At 41.4% G+C, this 14,732-nt stretch overlaps 1 protein-coding gene across 5 annotated transcripts in view; it reads left to right on the top strand.

Moving 5' to 3' along the window:
- sugct (succinyl-CoA:glutarate-CoA transferase) overlaps positions 1 to 14,732 on the top strand; it is a 423,980-nt gene that overhangs the window by 345,256 nt on the left and 63,992 nt on the right. Inside the window, exon 14 of one of the 5 annotated variants that reach the window (XR_011960715.1) lies at positions 2,383 to 2,579. The exons of 3 other annotated variants lie outside the window; for them this stretch is intronic. The gene's annotated coding sequence lies outside the window, so the exon portion shown is untranslated. The remainder of the gene's footprint in view (positions 1 to 2,382; positions 2,580 to 14,732) is intronic. One more of the 5 variants, XR_011960714.1, reaches the window with a different exon arrangement.

Here is a 14,732-nt window from a genome sequence, read left to right as displayed (position 1 = left end):
AAGGCAAGATCAAATGGAGCATGTATTGCTTAGGGCCTTGGCCAAGCATGTCACTACCTCTGTGAGAGCACATTTGGACTATCATGAGGAATGTAGTCAGGGGTGGCGCATGTCTTCAGTAAGAATGTGTGCTTTCTCTTGCTGTTCTCACAATTCTGCTTCAAGTTCAAGATGCATGGCATTGATCACCTCAGCAATTCTCCTTGCAATATTATTACTACAAAAGAACCAAAGGACGGCAGGGACAATTCCATCTGGTACAACAAACAATAGCAACCACCATCGGCAGCTGTACAATCCAAAGATGGAGAAAGAACAGGACAAGAGCCTCCACTGAGGAGGAGAGCTCTTGCTCATAACAGGATCTGCAAGTTTAGGTACAACTCTCTGCAGATGATTAAGAACCAATGCAGAAGATGAAGCAAGCAATTACCAACTACTGAATGAGGATATGTGGTCAGCAAACTGGGTGGCAATCCCATCTTGGAGGCATAAACGTAACAGCTGCCTGTAATCTCTCGGCCAGCAGATTATTTCAGGAACCTATTGGGGATTTCTATGGCATTTTGCAGATTTCAATTCATAACTACATTCTGGGCTGTCATTGATGATGTCTTTGCAACAGGTCACAGATTCTTCTAATTTCCTCCTTGACAAAGCAAATCAGGCAGTGAAGGCATTAGGATTCTTGACCACTACTGGTTTCTCACAAGTTTCCCACAGGACGCAATCGATTGCACCAACATAGCAGTCAGAACATTTTATCATCAACCAGTAGCCCTCATACACAGAAAAGGATTCCAGTCTCTTAATGTTCAAATCATTTGTGGGCACAACAGCCAGATATTCAGATGTATGGCAGATATCCAGGGAGCTACCATGACCCATACGTTCTGGACCACTGACAGATGACAGTCTCTTACAAAAGCTTCAGTTCGCACAAGGATGGTTCCCGGGCAAGAAGGGATATCCCATTCATACTTGACTGATGGCATTTCTAAGAAATCCTCAGACTGGTGCTGAGGACAGATACAAAGCTACCCTCTATTCAACCATGGCCATTGTGGAACAGACCTCCTGAAGAGGAGGTTTTAGTCTCATAATGGTTGGCTGTGCCCTCCACAATCTCAGATGCCAATGAGGGGATGTGTTGGCTAAGGAGGAGACATAAGAGCCAAGAAAACCTCTGAGGAGGAGAATGAGGGCAAGAATCCCGAGATGGACCAGGAGGAACATTAAGGCGAGAAATACAAGGTGGTCTATTAAGCCTGTAAGGCTAGAGATGACCTTATAGCCTCTTGGTTCCATGCTGTCAGAGCTGGGTTGAGACCCCTTCTGTTATTATTTCGTACACACAGTCGGCTACATATGCTCCTTGTATGCCATACAATTACTCAACAAATAACATTTTTCTCTTTGATTTGCATGCAATAAAATATTGGTTTTCTCTTTCAAATGGCTCTGATAATTTCACCTCTGTAAAAGCTAAAGTGTATGCTCAGACTTTGCCCAGGACCATTGTTAACACTAAAGCAGTTGTGATAATAGCGAGTACTTCCACTGTGTTGCATTTCGGTATGTTTGCACTAAAATGGTTCTGTATCAAAGATACATCCGTCACATCAGTGAGACAACCCCTTGGTAAATACCATTGAGTTGTCCCACATCCTAAGTCTTCTCCCTATGTGCTTTACATCCCCAACATCCCTGCAGTGCTTCAGAATGGAATAAGCAGTCTCTATTCCTTTGCAATACCCAAGAATCCTCACTACTACTTCCAATACTATGGACCACAGACTGTGGGACTATTTTCTCCACTTGGCTCTGCAATGATGGTAAATTGATATGAGTTGAACATGTCCCGCCTCATACCTTTAAAATTTGTACCCTTACTTTGAGAACCCCAGGCATGGAACAGACCTTTTTTCCCTGGAGCCTATGGTAAGATAACAGCTTCTGCCATTGCTCTCATATGGTATCTGCTTGAAGTCTACCTCTTGGACATTCTAGCCCTGGCTCCTCCCCAGACTTTGTAGTTAACCTCAGTGTCCCTGAGATTCATCTGTAGCACGTTGAATGTAGTCTCCATCTGACAGGCATGTAGTTCCATGACAGATGAGGTTGTCTTCAATCACCCACCTTCGTGACTTTGAAAGACAAACTAAATTCAAGTGTAGTGAATGACATGCATCACATCATTTTGCTGATTGAAGAGTCTTTATATCTTTAAAATTGGAACACCTTCTCTGGAATACAGTACCAGACATTAAAAAATTGCAAGTGATATATATTTATAACAGAGCTTATTCTAAACAATGATTGAACACCTGTGCCACTGAGGTGTCTCACAAGGTTTTTTTTTCCCTTCTTCACCATGTCTAGATGCAAGCCTGACCTTCACAGAGGGAGCATCCTGGTGATTTTGAATACATTGGAAGGCCTTCCTTGGGGAAATTTGGCCTATTGGGCCTACAGGGCCTCATTCAGCAGAAGGATGCCGACACAGGTTCCTTCACTTGAACTGCTGGTGGCAATAGGGTCACCAGCACAAAGGAGATGGAGAAAGCAAGACAGGTCTGGTGTGTCCTGGAGATGAAGCTGCCTGTGTTCTGTCTGTCATTCCTCTTCCCTATTTGTACCTGCTGATACTACACTCTTCTTTAATTGGCCTTTTAAGGGCATCAATTGGTTGTCGGCACAAAGGCCATCCTCAACCTCTGAGGCTTGTCTTTATCAATGAAAGCCTGGATGGTGATAAGCTTTGTTAAAAGTATCATATTTTATACATATAATATATGTTACAATCTTTTCTTTCCATTCTAATCCATTCAAAATGAGCTTTTTCCAATCTGTTACTTTGGTTATTATATTACTTAAATAATTTTCGATCTTTATCTCAGACTTTATTTTGATGTGAATACTATTTCTTCAGTGTTTTCATATATATATTTCTGTCATTGGCTAGTTGCATTTCTCATTACATCTATCAGTGATTTTTTTTTCTCCTTACATAATGGCAGACTCAGGAATCCCAAGTACAGTATAAATAGTCCATTTGTTTGTGTTATCTCTAATTAGTATAGCTGTACCCAACTTCTTCCTTCCATGTCCTCTCTAAATATGGTATAACCTGTGCTGTTTCATTCCCTGTTCTGGTCTTTATATAGCTATGTTTCAGCTATATCCACTACAGGAGAAGTGAGGAGATTAACACTTTTATAACTTTCTGTTTCAATGCCTGTACTTGTTTCTGACCATTCAAGTTATATGGTCATTCTATTATTTTAACATACTTCTGTCTGCCCTCCCACGTTTCTTGATGAAGGGCTTATGCCCGAAATGTCGATTTTCCTGCTCCTCAGATACTGCCTGACCTGCTGTGCTTTTCCAGCACCGTACTCTCAACCTTTGGTTTGATCTGTACTCTCACCTCCTGATTCTTTTATCCTTTAGACTTAGTTGCAAGCTATTTCCTTAAGATCAACTCACTTATTTTACTAATTGAAAGCTTTACCCACAGACCGTCCTTTCTGTGAGGACTGATTATGTGCAAGTTCAGGTGAGACTGTTCCAGCGGTGCAGCCTACTTCTCACACCAGTCCTCCTGCCATCGTTCACTTTCCTGATCTATCAGTCTCAATGACAATTAACATGTGCCTCATGTTGTAATCCTAAGACCACTTATGAGATGAGGGTTCCTATGACACAGTTGCAGTGACCCCACCTCAGTGCCAAGAGATTCAGGTTCAAGACTCACTTGTTCCAGAGGTCTGTAATACCATCTCTGAACAGATCGATTAAATGTATCTACAACCCATGAGCTCCTTTTTAAATTTGGTTCCCAACTTTTAAGTGTGCTTTTCAGCACTTCCTCCATATTAATCATGATGGCACTGTCCCACATGAAATTACAAATATTTAACTTCCTTTTCCTTTTCTAAGTTTTTTTGCAATTTCTTTAAAATGTCCTTTGTTCTTCCACCATTCTCTTACAACAGAAGGGTGATTACAGATATGTTGCAAATCCCCCGAAATCTAAAAACTGCTATTAATGCAAGTTTCTGTTCCGTTACTGCGCTCACTTTCAACATCACCCTCTCTGCCTGGTCCAACAGACTCTCTTATTGATGTTCCACCTGTCTGCAGCCTTATCCTCACATGTATCAAATGTGTTATACCTATTTAACATAATTATATCTCCTCTTCTCCTTCTTGGTTCCCCTACCCTGATAATTAACAGTCACACTTTCCTACTCCCATAGTTGTATTTTGCCAGAACATTCCTCATTTTAAGATTGCTAATTATTCTCCCTTTGCACACAATAAGAACTAAGATAGTCTGTTCAGTGGTTAGTTCCATAACATTTTGATTCTGGAAACTGTCTGTGGTCATTCTATTATTTTAATGTACTTCTGTCTGGCCTCCCATGTTTTACCCACCATTAGTTTGAGGTCAACCAAAACCCCTAAACAACTTCCATCTTTCTCCCTGACCTCACCCCTTCCCTTCTCTGTCCTAAGTCATTCCAAGATATTGGTGCCACTCTAATTCTGATGTCTTGAGCATCCCAAATTTTAAATAACTTGTTTGATGACCAAGCCTTGGCCCTAAGGCCTGCAATTCACTCCATAAGCCTTTCTGTCTCTCTATCTTGCACTCTAAAATACTCCATAAAATTTGTTAGATCAAGCTTTTGGTCATTTCCCCAACATCTTGTCATGTTTTGGAATCATATTGGAATTTATATTGCCCTGCCTAGTATCTTGGGACATTTTATTTTGTTAAAGTGTTATAAAAAATACAACTTGCTGTAGTTGTGCCTTGTAAGTAAAGCACACAATGTTAGACTCTTACCTTTTGAAGTCATCAGGTCTGAAACTATAACCGCAAAGGCATGTTGTATCAAAGTGTCGCATTTAAAGAAAATGTGATTGGTTTAAATAATTCTTATCAAAGTTACTAATCAATATCTGATTAAATAAAGGTTCCTGAGTCATAATGCTGTGAGAGATAACCAGCTGAAACTAAGTAATCAACAAAAAACTGAGCAGATAACATCCCCTTTTTTCTTAAATCTTCTGTTCACAAACCAAATTTACCACAAAACCAACCTCTTTCTTTCAGTGAAATTGCTCAAATAATTTCTTTATTGCTACTTCCTCTTTCTTCAAATCACTATTCAGCTGAGCAATAATGTTTTCAACATGCAGACAAAAAAACAGACTTGGAAAACTGATTCATCCATAAAGTATATATTTTTAGTTGCACATAGTTTCCATCACAGGCCCACCTGTCTGAGATGTGGGATGTGAGTTTGAAATTTGAACTGTGCCTGCACAGTAGAAAGAAGGAGGTGTATCCTGTGAGTTCAAATTTTCAATCCGCTCCTGTAAAATTACAATATCCAGATGAGGTAGGTCATATGAAAATTAGGTAGAAAAGAATTATAAAGTTCACTATCATAAAAAATTATGGTCTCAATAAGAGAGTTCCCCTACACTGACAGTGGAAAATGGTTGATTGCAATGTCAAAACATCAAGATCAGGCCAACCAAAATCCAACCTTTTTAAAAGATTTTAAAAACCTAATTCAGGACATGGACAAGGCTCCCGCAAAATCCAAACTGGGCCTAGTTAGCATTCTAAAGCCACAACGTGATGACATCACCGATGGTGCAACTTAATTGAATTGAAAATAAGGTGGAGGCCGAAATCATGAGATTTCTGCAGCAGAACCAAGTGGGGTGTTACTGGCAAGTCAAAGTAAGAGGTGTTTACACCACTCCTGAATGAAAAGGAACAAGAACATTACCTCTATCCGATTAGCAAGATCCGCTGCAACAACTCACCAAGACTCCTGCAAAACCACAAGCTGTACCATACAAAAGAACAAGTTGTAAGTTTTACCTTGCTGTTGGGAAATTCTAGAACACTCTGTGAAAACCAGGTAGAAAGATGAAAAAGACTTATACTTTTCAGGATTATAAGTGTCTTAAACTATTCAATTAAAAATTATACACTCCTAGTGCTATTCAAGCTAGATGGGATTGTGATGTTAAAAATGTTTCATGGAATTATGACATTAAAAATGTGGAGTGTGTTACAACAGGTGTATGGATTTGGCACAAGGGTGGATGCAAGGCCTATAAATTGGGCCATGGCTGTATGTAGCAGCTGAGTCTCTTCTGAAGATGGCAGGGTTTGGTTGCTCATAGACTTTACTTGTTCACTCAGTGGTTTGTTAATTGAATTTTTAAAATGAGCATCTGGGCAGTCTTAATTTTAGCAGCTGTTTGCCTTCCATTTTATTAGAGACTGGTGGGATGACATTAGATTGCCAACCTGCCATCACAGAATCATAGAGATGTACAGCATGGAAACAGACCCTTCGGTCCAACCTGTCCATGCTGATCAGATATCCCAACCCAATCTAGTCCCACCTACCAGCACCCTGCCCATATCTCTCCAAACCCTTCCTATTCATATACCCATCCAAATGCCTTTTAAATGTTGCAATTGTACCAGCCTCCACCACTTCCTCTGGCAGCTCATTCCATACATGTACCACCCTCTGTGTGAAAAAGTTGCCCCGTAGGTCTCTTTTATATCTTTCCCCTCTCACTCAAAACCTATGCCCTCTAGTTCCGGACTTCCTGATCCCAGGGAAAAGACTTTGCCTATTTACCCTATCCATGTCCCTCATAATTTAGTAAACCTCTATAAGGTCACCCCTCAGCCTCCGTAACTCCAGGGAAAACAGCCCCAGCCTGTTCAGCCTCTCCCTGCAGCTCAGATCCTCCAACCCTGGCAGCATCCTTGTAAATCTTTTCTGAACCCTTTCAAGTTTCACAACATCCTTCCAATAGGAAGGAGACCAGAATTGCATGCAATATTCCAACAGTGGCCTAAACAATGTCCTGTACAGCCGCAACATGACCTCCCAACTCCTGTACTCAATACTCTGACCAATAAAGGAAAGCATACCAAACGCTTTCTTCACTATTCTATCCACCTGCGACTCCACTTTCGAGGAGCTGTGAATCTGCACTGCAAGGTTTCTTTGTTCAGCAACACTCCCTAGGACCTGACCATTAAGTGTATAAGTCCTGCTAAGATTTGCTTTCCCAAAATGCAGCACCTTGCATTTATCCGAATTAAACTCCATCAGCCACTTCTCAGCCCACTGGCCCATCTGGTCCAGATCCTGTTGTAATCTGAGGTAACCCCCTTCGCTGTCCACTACACCTCCAATTTTGGTGTCATCTGCAAACTTACTAACTGTATCTCTTATACATTATACCATATCTCACATAAATCACACTGAAGGAGGTAAGGTGTGGGTAGATTTACCACATTAATGGCTGTAAACTCCAGCCCATAAAGAATGGAAGGCAAGAGAATATACAGCCTGAGACTATTAGATAAAATATTACAGGAAGATGGAGATATTTGTCTCATTTTTGTCTGAAAAACAGCACAGGGGTTGTATTAGATTAGATTACCTGCAGTACGGAAACAGGCCCTTCGGCCCAACAAGTTCACACCGACCCTCCGAAGAGCAACCCACCCAGACTCATTCCCATACATTTACCCCTGGCTAATGTACCCAACACTATGGGCAATTTAGCATGGCCAGTTCACCTAACCTGCACATCTTTGGACTGTGGGAGGAAACCAGAGCACCTGAAGGAAACCCACGCAGACACGGGGAGAATGTGCAAACTCCGCACAGACAGTTGCCTGCGGTGGGAATTGAACCCAGGTCCCTGTGAGGCTGCAGTGCTAACCACTGAGCCACCGTGCCTCCCCCATATCTTAGCATATCTTAATTTTAAGTAAATGCAGATGAAACATCATTTATCCAATAAATATATCGTGCTGTAATGTACAATAGTTCCTAGATGGTGACTATCTCAGAGCTTAAAATATGGCCATTTCCACACATGTATTATCTTCTGATTTTGTTCTCTGTAAAGACAGTCTCAATGTTTCACTCAGCTGGAAGTAGAGATGTTTCCAAATGCACATACATTTGAATGAAATTAATATAAATCTGTCTTGGATGATGGTACAAAACAGAAAAACAGCATCCTTCCTGCATTCCATTAAAAAAGAAAATTGGTCAAAATGCATACATGCTGCCAAGTTACTATTAACCTATGTTGCACTATAATTGAAATTCAGTTTTAAAAAATCAAGAATGCATTTTAATTTAGAAGCACAACAATTCCTGACTCCTGCCTGGTATTTCAGGGGTACGCTATCATTCATATAATAAGGCTGTTTGGTCCAGCATGTCTTGCCAACTCCTTGGTGGAGCAATCTAATTAATCCTGCTCATCTGCTGTCTCCCCTTTGCCCAACAAGTTTTTTTTTGAATGTATATCCAAATTCTTTTTGAAAGCTTCCTTCATCTTTTTAGGCAGTGTAATCAATATCATAACAATTCACAGCATGAAACAAAGGATGAATCATCTCCCCTCTGGCTCTTTTGCCAATTATCTTAAATCTCCGTCCCTGAAATTATTGATCTGGTCACCAATGGAAGGAGTTCCTTCTGTGCATTCTACCAAAGCCCTCTACTATTGTTTATCATTTATACAAACAATTTGGATGAGAATATAGGAGCCATATTTAGTAAGTTCGCAGATGACACCAAAAATTGTGGACATTAATAAAGGTTATCAAGATTATAAAGGGATATTGGTCAGTTAGTCCAATGGACTGAGGAGTGGCAGATGGAGTTTAATTTGGATAAATATGAGGCATTGCATTTTGGTAAGACGAACAAGGGCAAGACTTATACAGTCAATGGTAGGGTCCTGGGTAGTGTGGTTGAACAGAGAGACCTAGGGGTTCAGGTACATAGTTCCTTGAAGTTTGCGTTACAGTAGACAGGGTGGTTAAGAAGGTATTTAGCATGCTTGCCTTCATTGGTCAGACCACTGAGTATGGGAGTTAGGACATCATGTTGAAGTACAGGACATTGGGAGGCCATTTTTTGGAACATTGTGTACAGTTCTGGTCATCCTGCTATCGGAAGGATATTATTAAATTGAGGTTCAGAAAATATTTACCAAGATGTTGCTGGGACTGGAAGTTTTGAGTTATAGGGAGAGGCTGAGTAGGCTGGGACATTCTTAATTGAAGCATAGGAGATTGAGGAACGACCCAATAGGAGGTTTATAAAATCAAGAAGGCACAGATAAGTTTTATCCCTAGGATGGGGGAATTCAAAACTAGTAGGCACATTTTTAAAGTGAGAGGAAAAAGATTTAAAAGGGACCTAAAGGGCCACTTTTTCATACAGAGGATGGTTCATATGTGAATTAACTACCTGAGGAAATGTTAGATGCAGATATGGTGACAAAGTTTCAAAGACTTTTAGATGAGTTCATAAGTTAGAAGGTTTAGAGGAACATGGGTCAAGTGCAGGCAAGTGGGATTGGTTTAGGTTGGGAAAAGTGGTCAACATAGATGAGTTGGACCAAAGGGTCTGTTCCCATGCTGTATGACTCTGACCATGCCAGTTTGAAAGTCTGGATTTAGCATAAAACATTGGTCCTAATTTGACTGCCAGAACTTCAACCTGCCTGGAAGTACTACAATAAAATACAGATTCAGCATTCAAGTACTTATTATAGACAGTTTTTGGATGCAGTTAAATGTGGGCTTCATGCGTCCACTTGCACTGTGGATGTGGAGTGTGCTAGCAGCATTATAGCAATACACTTCAGAATGTCTTAGGACTAAGTGGGAGAACCTATAGGTTTCTTGAGCAGTGCACTGGAGATCTTTGTGGAGAGGATCCAGAGGAGAAGGAATGTCATGAATAGGTTCATCTCACCCTCCTGACCTTCTCTCTTAGAGCAACTGGTAATACTTGCCTGGTTTCACAGGTGTTGCAGTGACATGTTGCTACCAGTTCTTTAAGTACAGAGATCATCATAGTGGGGGTGGTGCTTATGGCATTCCTCAGTATTATCCCTTTCAGACCCATGTGTAATATCTCCCTGACATTTCTTCTCATAGTTAATATTGTTCTTTTTGAGACATAATCACATTTAACACTCCCTACTTGCCGCCAGTCTCTGACCTTTACAAATTCAGGTGGTATGGAGGTTTTTAAACAATATTTAACAATATGTTCTCTTCAGACTTAGAAGATGATAGTTTGTTGTCTCGAACATAAAATGTTAACAAATGGTTTAGTTTGTGGAATTAATTGCAACACAAATGAAGCTACTGACTGAACCAGCTCTAAACTTCAGGAAAGCCATAGAACTGGTCCTTTCCTCTGAAAATTCAGAAAAAAAGCTCAGAAGCTTCAGGGATCCATAGACAGTACTGTCTTCATCCTTGCTCTAGCCCCCATACATAATGTAGCTCCCATTGGTTGCCAAGGAAGAGCGATTGGAGTTGGAAGCTGTAGGGTTCCAGAACTGGAAGGGAAGTATCTCCACAATACACCGAGGAGTAGGATTATCCATGCTGCCCTTGTAGTCATAGACCCAAACAATGCTACTGAAATAAGCAAAACGTATACTGCCCAGGCTGAAAGGCAAAGCTACCTTAAGTCAGAGCTTTGCAAATAAATCAGCTGAGGATAAGGAATTGATACAGCTACATTGCATCAGAGCTCCCAAAATGGCTCCAATTAAGACAAAACTTTGTTAAAAGGCCACCCTCTCGTCATGGAAGTAGACATAGGTGCCGCTGTATCTATTGTATGGGAGCAAAGAAAGTCTGATATGGCATCTTGCTTTTAAGCCTGCGAGACACCAAAGCTAGATTGGCCACATGCAATGGGGAGCCCTTATGTATTATTGGGACCACTGTAATTCACTCATGATGAACGGCTTATGCCTGAAATGTCGATTTTCCTGCTCCTCAGATGCTGCCTGACCTGCTATGTTTTTCCAGCACCATACTCTCAACCACTGTAATCCCAGTTATGCATGGGCAACAGGTAGTCCCACATCCCTTACTGTGATATAAAAGCCAGATCCCAACTATTTGGGAAATGATTGGCTACAGAAAATCTGCCTGGATTGGCAACAGTTCTGTAAGATGGGTGCCGGCTATCTATATGAAGTTGTTGGGAAGTATCCCGAAATGTTCCAAGAGGGTCTTGGAACGATAATAAGTGCCAGGGTAAAGATCAAACCGGTCAGCTATGCCCTATATGCTAAACTAGACGCCAGATTGAAACATCTAGAGGAAGTTGGTATTATACATCCAGTACAATTTGCTAAATGGGACAGGCTAGTAGTCCCAGTCATAAAACCTAACAGCTTGGTCTGTCTGTGTGGGGATTATGAATTGACAGTCTAGAGTTTCCCACTGAGACCGATACCCTGTGCTACGCATAGAAGACTTGTATGAAAGCCAGCTGGGGATCACATATTTTCTAAATTGAGTACAAGCCACATGTACCTCCAGCTAGCGCTGAGGGCTCATCCAGCAATTATATTTCTATAAGTACTTTCAAATGACTGTATGAGTACTCTCTCCTGCCTTCTGTGGTATCTTTTGCTTGTGCCACCTTTCAAAGAATAATGAGAACATCCTCCAAGGAATGCCCTGAGTGGCAGTATATCTGGATGATACATTAATCTCAGCAGCTAATGCAAAGGAACATGTGGAGAGCTTGATGGAGATCTTATGGCATTTTTCTGAGTTTGGCATCCAACTATAAAGGGAAGAAAGCATGTATTCCAGGTAAACAAGGCAATGTACCTTGTATACAAAGTCAACAAGGACTCATATACTCTGTTGAAGAGAAGGTGAAAGCTATAAAACATCTCTCTCTGACTCAAAGAACACAACAGAGTCAAAGTATTTTTTATGTCTCAAAAATTATTAGGAGGACGTACAGTCCACATAATTAAGTTATGGAGTTACCCTTAAATAAAACAGGATCAATATCATATATGGTCAAAACTGGGGCAGAAGACTAGAAAAAAATCATTGAACACCTCTGATGGGAACTCCCCCCCACAGAGGTGATTGTTTTGGTGCATATGCCACTGAGGACAAGCCCCTGTCTGCAATGACTCCGTTCTTTGTGGAAAAGACATTCATGTACTTAATATACACCCCTGACCAGATCCAGAAAGCAACAGAAATGGGACAGTGGGCAAAATGATGCAAGAGGCCCCATCGTCACAGGAGTGAGGGAAAACCTTGGACTCATAGAGAGGGGGATGCAATGATCTCCACAAGGAATCACTAACTAATCTTCCCTGTGAAGGTCATTGAGTATAAATTTAATACCTGCTTCGCTGGAACTCATCACCTGAGCCTTATATAAAGCAGACCCAGCAATGGATCTGGAGAACCCTCTGTTCTGGTCTGGAACTAGACTATGTATACTTTGAGTAGTGACTCTGTTTTGGTGTTCAAAAATAAATTATGTTCCTTTCCATTCAGGCTTCCTGAGTTATTACAGTGGGTATGTATTTTGCTTGCTTAAAAAATCATCAGCAGTACCAGTTCTGATACTCTTTGCTACCATTTTGGAGGGTTTTTCCACCTCCTCTCGCGAAAGTGGAGGCTTTCCACCTTTCTTGCAGCTTCAGTATATGAATTCAGCTGTTCAGAGCTTAAAGAAAATGACTCCTGCCTTTATTGTAGTTCTTATGAAGGATCTCCCACCTTTCTTGCAACTTGAATAAATTTTACCAAACTTGCTTGCTCTGTTATACCAGTTCTGCTTCAATCTGCTGAACTTTATCACTTCAGTTAATGGTTTTACTATGTCCCCATGTCTGCAATCTTGGATTAATGTTGCTGTCGTGCCCCTTTACTTCCACGACATGGTGGCTCAGTGGTTCGCACTGCTGCCTCACAGCACTAGTATCCCAGGTTCGATTCCAGCTTTGGGCAACTGTCTGTGTGGAGTTTGCACATTCTCCCCATGTCTGTGTGAGTTTCCTCCCACAGTCCAAAGATGTGCAGGTCAGGTGAATTGGCCATGCTAAATTGCCCATAGTGTTAGGTGCATTAGTCAGAGGGAAATGGGTCTGGGTGGATAACTCTTCGGAGAGTCGGTGTGGATTTGTTGGGCCAAAGGGCCTGTTTCCACACTGTAGGGAATCTTAAAAAAAACTTCTGTATCTATGTTTCAAGGTATTTTCACATTTAGGCAGTAACGCTTGATCTGAGCTGTAAATAATTATTTTAACTTCTTGTTTCTCCAGCCTAGACCAGTACACAATAAATTTAGTCTCAGGGCCTCTGATATCTGTTCACTCCATACTGAACTCTGACTGGGGACCACTTCCACAGACCACAAACTTGTGATGCAGCCTGCAATTCATAGAGTTATGAATTATTCTGCAGGAAATTGCTAACTTGGTTTAACTTGCTGAGTCTCTCATAGTTAATAAGATATGCAAGTTCATTGTATTTTAGCAGCTGGTCATAGGTTACACATGATGGACATTGGGTGGAATAGTGGGGAAGCAACATGTGCTGAGATTTGTGGCAGAATGAGATAATTCTGACAAGGCCTATTTTGACATCATCTCACTCCATCTTTTATGCTTTTTGTAAATGGTTTGGCAAGTTTATTGCTAGATAGTGGCAAATAGCCAATTAAGGGGGAATATTGTTTGTTAAATACCTTGCTTAAATACCTAACTCACCACATTAAAACTCAGCTTTTAATTTTGCCAAACTTGCCAAACAAGCCAGAAGAAAAGATTTAGGGGCGGCACGGTGGCACAGTGGTTAGCATTGCTGCCTCACAGCGCCACAGACCTGGGTTCAATTCCCGACTCAGGCGACTGACTGCGTGGAGTTTACACATTCTCCCTGTGTCTGCGTGGGTTTCCTCCGGGTGCTCCGGTTTCCTCCCACAGTCACAAAGATGTGCAGGTTAGGTGAATTGGTCATGCTAAATTGCCCATAGTGTTAGGTAAAGGGGTAAATGTTGGGGAATAGGTGGGTAACGCTTCGGCGGGTCGGTGTGGACTTGTTGGGCTGAAGGGCCTGTTTCCACACTGTAAGTAATCTAATCTAATCTAAAAAAAAAATTTACATGGATGTTGCCAGGATTGGTGGAATTGAGCTATAGGGAGAAGCTGAATAGGATGGAGTTGTTTTCCCTGGAGTTTTGAGGTTGTGGGGTAATCTTATAGAGGTTTATAAAACCTTGAGGGCATGGATAGGATAAATAGACACGATCTTTTTCCTGGGGTAGAGGAGTCTAGAACTAGATAGCATAGGTTTAGGGTGAGAGGGGAAAATTTTAAAGGGACCTAAGGGGCAACATTTTCACGCAGAGGGTGGTATGTGTATGGAATGAGCAGCCAGAGGAAGTGGTGGAAGCTGGTACATTACAACATTTAAAAGGCATCTGGATGTCTATGAATAGGAAGGGTTTAGAGGGATATGGGCCAAGCGCTGGCAAATGGGACTAGATTAAGTTAGGACAACTGGTCAGAATGGACATGTTGAACCGAAGGGGCTGTTTCCATGCTGTAAATCTCTGATTCTATGACTCTATAACGAGAAAACTCAACACGGAAACCAGGAATTGGCATGGTCTAGTGTTGTGGACTGCTAGTCATGGACAAGAGGAGGTCCTGTTTCTGCATCACCTTGTCTAGCCATACCTTGAGGTCCCTGACTACATAATGATGCATCAACTTCACCCTGTCTTCCAGAGGCATATTTTGGAATTACAGAAGGCTGATGAGCACTCAGTGCTAGACTGGGTGCACAA

This window comes from Chiloscyllium punctatum, chromosome 5 (assembly GCF_047496795.1).
Source record: "Chiloscyllium punctatum isolate Juve2018m chromosome 5, sChiPun1.3, whole genome shotgun sequence".
Taxonomy (NCBI): Eukaryota; Metazoa; Chordata; class Chondrichthyes; order Orectolobiformes; family Hemiscylliidae; genus Chiloscyllium; species Chiloscyllium punctatum.
This window is presented reverse-complemented; position numbering and strand designations above follow the sequence as displayed.